Here is a 6000-nt window from a genome sequence, read left to right as displayed (position 1 = left end):
AGACCCTCTCCTGCCTGACTCGTAATACCAGCGGGCATTAAAAAGCAGCGTTAGGACCCCTTAGCGCTGCTTTTTAAAGCTAACGCAAGACTCGTAATCTAGCCGTATGTGTTTAAATGTATTTATCGTTCCACCGTTCCTCCACCCTTCTATTTGACTTTGTGGTCAAGTTTTAACAGCTTCCAATCAAAAGCTGGGTCAGCTGGCATCCTTTTAAGATAAAAGACAAGTATACTCCGAAAGCCTACAGAACCTCCTCGAGGTATAGGGAACTAGGAACAACAAAACAATATAGGAAAGCACTGCGATAACCAAAGATTTGGTTAGCAAGCTAAACTGAGATGTTAAAAAAGGAGGAAACCTAAATGTACTGTATGTTAAATTATAAATGATTTACTCAGAAGTCATACAAATTGTAACAACAGTATACAGCAACAATCTGTGTTAAAAATAAATTTCAATAACAATATATAATTGCGCAAAATACATGAGAGTTAAAATAGTGCGCTCAAATTTGAGCTGTGTGCTCTAATCAGAAGCTGGGATAAAATAGCAACTAGGTTACGGTACCGTGAAAAAGAAAAAATAGCATTGCATTGATTGAGTCAATGGATCAGAGAATAATCATATATTTAACAATATGTATGAAACAAGGGAGGGCCATCTAATAATATTCACAACAGAAGGCTCAGTAGTGAGGACAGTCTAAACAGGTCCTGTTTATTAAAAAGTCTCGGGACTCGCTGTTACCAGGTATTCTGCTTGTAATCCACTGTGTGTTGTTTATTGACAGATAGTCTGTAGGGATGAAATGGAACTCCGTTCATACAGAGTTATGTGCCAATTTTACGGCTTCTGATAATTCTGTACTGGAGCGTTGATGAAAATAATCTCTATATTATAGAGGATGATTTCTGGTCGGCTCCTCAGCGGTTAGGTTCCCAAATAACGTGTAATCTGTTTAGAAGGGACCGCTCTGCCGAACAAGTGAAATACCTACAGGGAGTGCAGAATTATTAGGCAAATGAGTATTTTGACCACATCATCCTCTTTATGCATGTTGTCTTACTCCAAGCTGTATAGGCTCGAAAGCCTACTACCAATTAAGCATATTAGGTGATGTGCATCTCTGTAATGAGAAGGGGTGTGGTCTAATGACATCAACACCCTATATCAGGTGTGCATAATTATTAGGCAACTTCCTTTCCTTTGGCAAAATGGGTCAAAAGAAGGACTTGACAGGCTCAGAAAAGTCAAAAATAGTGAGATATCTTACAGAGGGATGCAGCACTCTTAAAATTGCAAAGCTTCTGAAGCGTGATCATCGAACAATCAAGCGTTTCATTCAAAATAGTCAACAGGGTCGCAAGAAGCGTGTGGAAAAACCAAGGGGCAAAATAACTGCCCATGAACTGAGAAAAGTCAAGCGTGCAGCTGCCAAGATGCCACTTGCCACCAGTTTGGCCATATTTCAGAGCAGCAACATCACTGGAGTGCCCAAAAGCACAAGGTGTGCAATACTCAGAGACATGGCCAAGGTAAGAAAGGCTGAAAGACGACCACCACTGAACAAGACACACAAGCTGAAACGTCAAGACTGGGCCAAGAAATATCTCAAGACTGATTTTTCTAAGGTTTTATGGACTGATGAAATGAGAGTGAGTCTTGATGGGCCAGATGGATGGGCCCGTGGCTGGATTGGTAAAGGGCAGAGAGCTCCAGTCCGACTCAGACGCCAGCAAGGTGGAGGTGGAGTACTGGTTTTGGCTGGTATCATCAAAGATGAGCTTGTGGGGTCTTTTCGGGTTGAGGATGGAGTCAAGCTCAACTCCCAGTCCTACTGCCAGTTTCTGGAAGACACCTTCTTCAAGCAGTGGTACAGGAAAAAGTCTGCATCCTTCAAGAAAAACATGATTTTCATGCAGGACAATGCTCCATCACACGCGTCCAAGTACTCCACAGCGTGGCTGGCAAGAAAGGGTATAAAAGAAGAAAATCTAATGACATGGCCTCCTTGTTCACCTGATCTGAACCCCATTGAGAACCTGTGGTCCATCATCAAATGTGAGATTTACAAGGAGGGAAAACAGTACACCTCTCTGAACAGTGTCTGGGAGGCTGTGGTTGCTGCTGCACGCAATGTTGATGGTGAACAGATCAAAACACTGTCAGAATCCATGGATGGCAGGCTTTTTAGTGTCCTTGCAAAGAAAGGTGGCTATATTGGTCACTGATTTGTTTTTGTTTTGTTTTTGAATGTCAGAAATGTATATTTGTGAATGTTGAGATGTTATATTGGTTTCACTGGTAAAAATAAATAATTGAAATGGGTATATATTTGTTTTTTGTTAAGTTGCCTAATAATTATGCACAGTAATAGTCACCTGCACACACAGATATCCCCCTAAAATAGCTATAACTAAAAACAAACTAAAAACTACTTCCAAAACTATTCAGCTTTGATATTAATGAGTTTTTGGGTTCATTGAGAACATGGTTGTTCAATAATAAAATTAATCCTCAAAAATACAACTTGCCTAATAATTCTGCACTCCCTGTATGATGAAAGGTGCAGCTCCACAGCGATAGTGTTCCTACTAGGTAAATGTCTAGTGGGTCGCTCTGCTGGACGTTTTTAAGGTATTAGAAAACAGAGGAACAGATGGTTAGTTAACAGCAATAAGTCCCAAAGTAGTAAACGCCAAACATGGATAATTATAATGGGGAGAAAGTTCTTTCAGCTGTAAAATTGTTAGGACTGTGAGAGATCTACACGTTTCAGCCGGTAGGGCCTTTATCAAGATGGCTGTCTTGTAAGCTTTACATTCCTGCTTTTTCAAATAAAGATATCAAGAGAAAGAAGTAAAATTGATAATAGGAGTAAATTAGAAAGTTGCTTAAAATGACATGATCCAGTGAACCCAACTCTCCCTGAAGTTCAGGGAGTCTCCCTGATTGTAATAGCGGCTCCCTGATGCCAGCAAATGGAATGCAATCTCCCTAAAACTCCAAGCACCATGATCCAATGTGGCCCAAATTCGGTAAAGTGTTTCTTTAAGGAATGCCTTTAGTTACTGGGACGTTATAGTACCCTCAAAGCATGCACCAGTAACCAAAAAGCCCCCACTGATTTTAATAAAATAAAATACAGATACTACCTTATTTACTGCACATATTTCAACTTCGTATTCTAAAATATTTATGCTTTCAACAAGCGTACAATCACTGGAAAATAGGTTTGTTGTATGTGGTTGTGCAATAAAGCTACTTTTTTTAATGTGACTTTAGTGAGAAGCTACTTTAAAGAGACACTGAACCCAAATGTTTTCTTTCATGATTCGGATAGAGCATGACATTTTAAGCAACTTTCTAATTTACTCCTATTATCAATTTTTCTTTGTTCTCTTGCTATCTTTATTTTAAAAGCAGGAATGTAAATCTTAGCAGCCAGCCCATTTTGGGTTCAGCACCATGGATAGTGCTTGCTTACTGGATGCTTACATTTACCCACCAATAAGCAAGCATAACCCAGATTCTCAACCAAAAATGGGCCGGCATCCTATGCATCACATTCCTGCTTTTTAAATTAAGATAGCAAGAGAACGAAGAAAAATTGATAATAGGAGTAAATTATAATGTTGCTTAAATTTGCATGCTCTATCTAAATCATGAAAGAAAAAAATTTGGTTTAGTGTCCCTTTAATGATATGTCTCTATCTTATTTAGGGTTTCAAGGTGTCCAATAAATAATTGGGAGGGGGCGCAGTAGTGGGTAAAGCAACCTCCCTGAAATAAGTTTTTGCAGTTTGGGATGTCTGATGATCTATCTGAATCATAAAAGAAAAAAATCTGGGTTCAGTATCCCTTTAAATCTGGCTTTACTTTCCCTTTAACGGCCTGAGCTCTGATCTGAGATTTGATAATGGGCACAGCATGGTGCTATATAGGTCTTTTAGGTCTTATCCCCCCCCCCCCACACACACACACTTTATGTCTTTATGGTACACTGTTGTTCAATATCACAAGGACATTGGTTTGACATATTTTATAGAACAATAACACACAACAGTGCAGTGTAACATAATACTCTGTGAAAATAATCCAGCATTTAACCTATTTATTGTCACACTTTTTTCTCTGGGTTTTTTTTTTACCTCCCAGTCTTCTCATACCGAAGGCTCTCAGGGTTCAGTATATATGTACCACATTGTAACCTGTATCAGTAATTGCCAGAAATACTAATTTGCTAATGCTTATCTTTATGCATACTTCTACATCATTTAAATCTTGTAGTTTGTTCTTCCTACTTCCGACTTTATCTTTTGTTACTATGGCAACACGAATAACACTTTTCAGCCAAACTTTATTGGCTTCCAAACCCACTGACAGTACATGACAGTTTTTTTCCCCCAATCACTTTCAACCAACCACGCCCATTTTCTCAGGCTTTCTGTGATTGGTTCACTTTTACTCAGCTAACACCTCCTCTAGCTACAGAGTAGAAGGGAGTCACCGAAACCGGAAGCGGCTCCAAGAAGCTGGAAAAGTACAGGAAACGGTACCGAAAACGCAGGAAAACGGAAACGAGAACGGGCTTAGTGTAGAGGACATTTTATTTGGCGTATAACCTTATACTGGTGAGTGTCTAGATCAGAGAAGTGATTAAATACGGATATATGTAATGCGATGGGTTGACAGTAGAATGGTGTTAACCCCTTGGTTGCACTGAAAGCAGTGCAGTTTGATTCCTCTCTTGTTATGGTTGTTCATTCATACCTTTTACAATACACAACGTACAGGGATCATCTTATTTCCAGGAGCGCAGGCCACTCTTACATATCAATTAGAAGCAGTTTGCCTAATACTACCCGCACAGTGCACTGACAGTAAATATATTATATGTAGCAGCATCACACGGTCAGAATGTAACCAACTGGAGTAGATTTTATTTTATGATTCAGATCGAGCATGTCATTTTAAACCACTTTCTTATTTATTTCCAGTATCCATTTTTTCTTTGTTCTCTTGATATCTTTTGGTGAAAAACAGGGACGTATGCTTAGGAGCTGGCCCATTTCTGAAGCATTATATGGCAACAATTTTGCAAGAATGTTATCCATTTGCAAGAGCACTAGATGGCAGCACTATTTCTGCCATATAGTGATCCAGATGCCTACCTAGGTATCTCTTGAATACAGAATATCATGGGAACGAAGCAAATTTGATGAATAAAAGTAAATTGGAAACTTTTTTTTTTTTTTATTTAAATGGTATGTTTTGTCTGAATCACAAAAGAACATTTTTGGCTTTCATATTTCTTATGTTGGGGGGGGCTACTAAAATGACTGAACCTTTAAACTCTGGTGTACTTGCCCCTATTTCTGCCTAAGCAACAAAATGCCAAAATATTGTGCCCTCTGCTGTATAAAATGTATATGAAAAACCCACATTTTTTTATTTCATGATTCAGATAGAACATTCAATTTGAAACCACTTTCTAATTTACTCTTATTATAAATATTTGTTCATTCTTTTGGTATCTTTTGTTGAAAAGCAGAGACGTAAGCTTAGGAGCCGGGCAATTTCTGGAGCACTATATGGCAGCAGTTTTGCAAGAATGTTAACCATTTGCAAGAGAGCTGGATGGCAGAACTATTTTCTGCAATGTAGTGCTCCAGATGCCTACCTAGGTATCTCTTCAACAAAGAATATCATAGGAACAAAGCAAATTTGGTAATAGAAGTAAATTGGGAACTTTTTAAAAATAGTATGTTCTGTCTGAACCACAAAAGAACATTTTGTGTTTCATATCTTTTATTTATGTGTTTTCATTTTGTACAGTAAAATAGTCGTTGCATTAAACATATATAGTTTAGAATGATGGACATACATTTGTACCCCAGTGTGAAAAATGTAGGTTTTCCTACAAATATTCTCATTAAAATGTACATTTAGATAATTAAATACTTTTTCAAATCTTGTGTTTTAGTTGGGATGATT

General features: G+C 38.2%; 1 protein-coding gene across 1 annotated transcript in view; it reads left to right on the top strand.

Annotated features, from left to right (window-relative positions):
* The first annotated feature begins 4531 nt into the window (after window positions 1-4531).
* LOC128664605 (PDZ domain-containing protein GIPC1) overlaps window positions 4532-6000 on the top strand; it is a 77969-nt gene continuing 76500 nt past the window's right edge. The window contains exon 1 of the mRNA XM_053719422.1: window positions 4532-4637. The gene's annotated coding sequence lies outside the window, so the exon portion shown is untranslated. The remainder of the gene's footprint in view (window positions 4638-6000) is intronic.

The sequence above is a fragment of the Bombina bombina genome, chromosome 6 (genome assembly GCF_027579735.1).
Source record: "Bombina bombina isolate aBomBom1 chromosome 6, aBomBom1.pri, whole genome shotgun sequence".
Taxonomy (NCBI): domain Eukaryota; kingdom Metazoa; phylum Chordata; class Amphibia; order Anura; family Bombinatoridae; genus Bombina; species Bombina bombina.
This window is presented reverse-complemented; position numbering and strand designations above follow the sequence as displayed.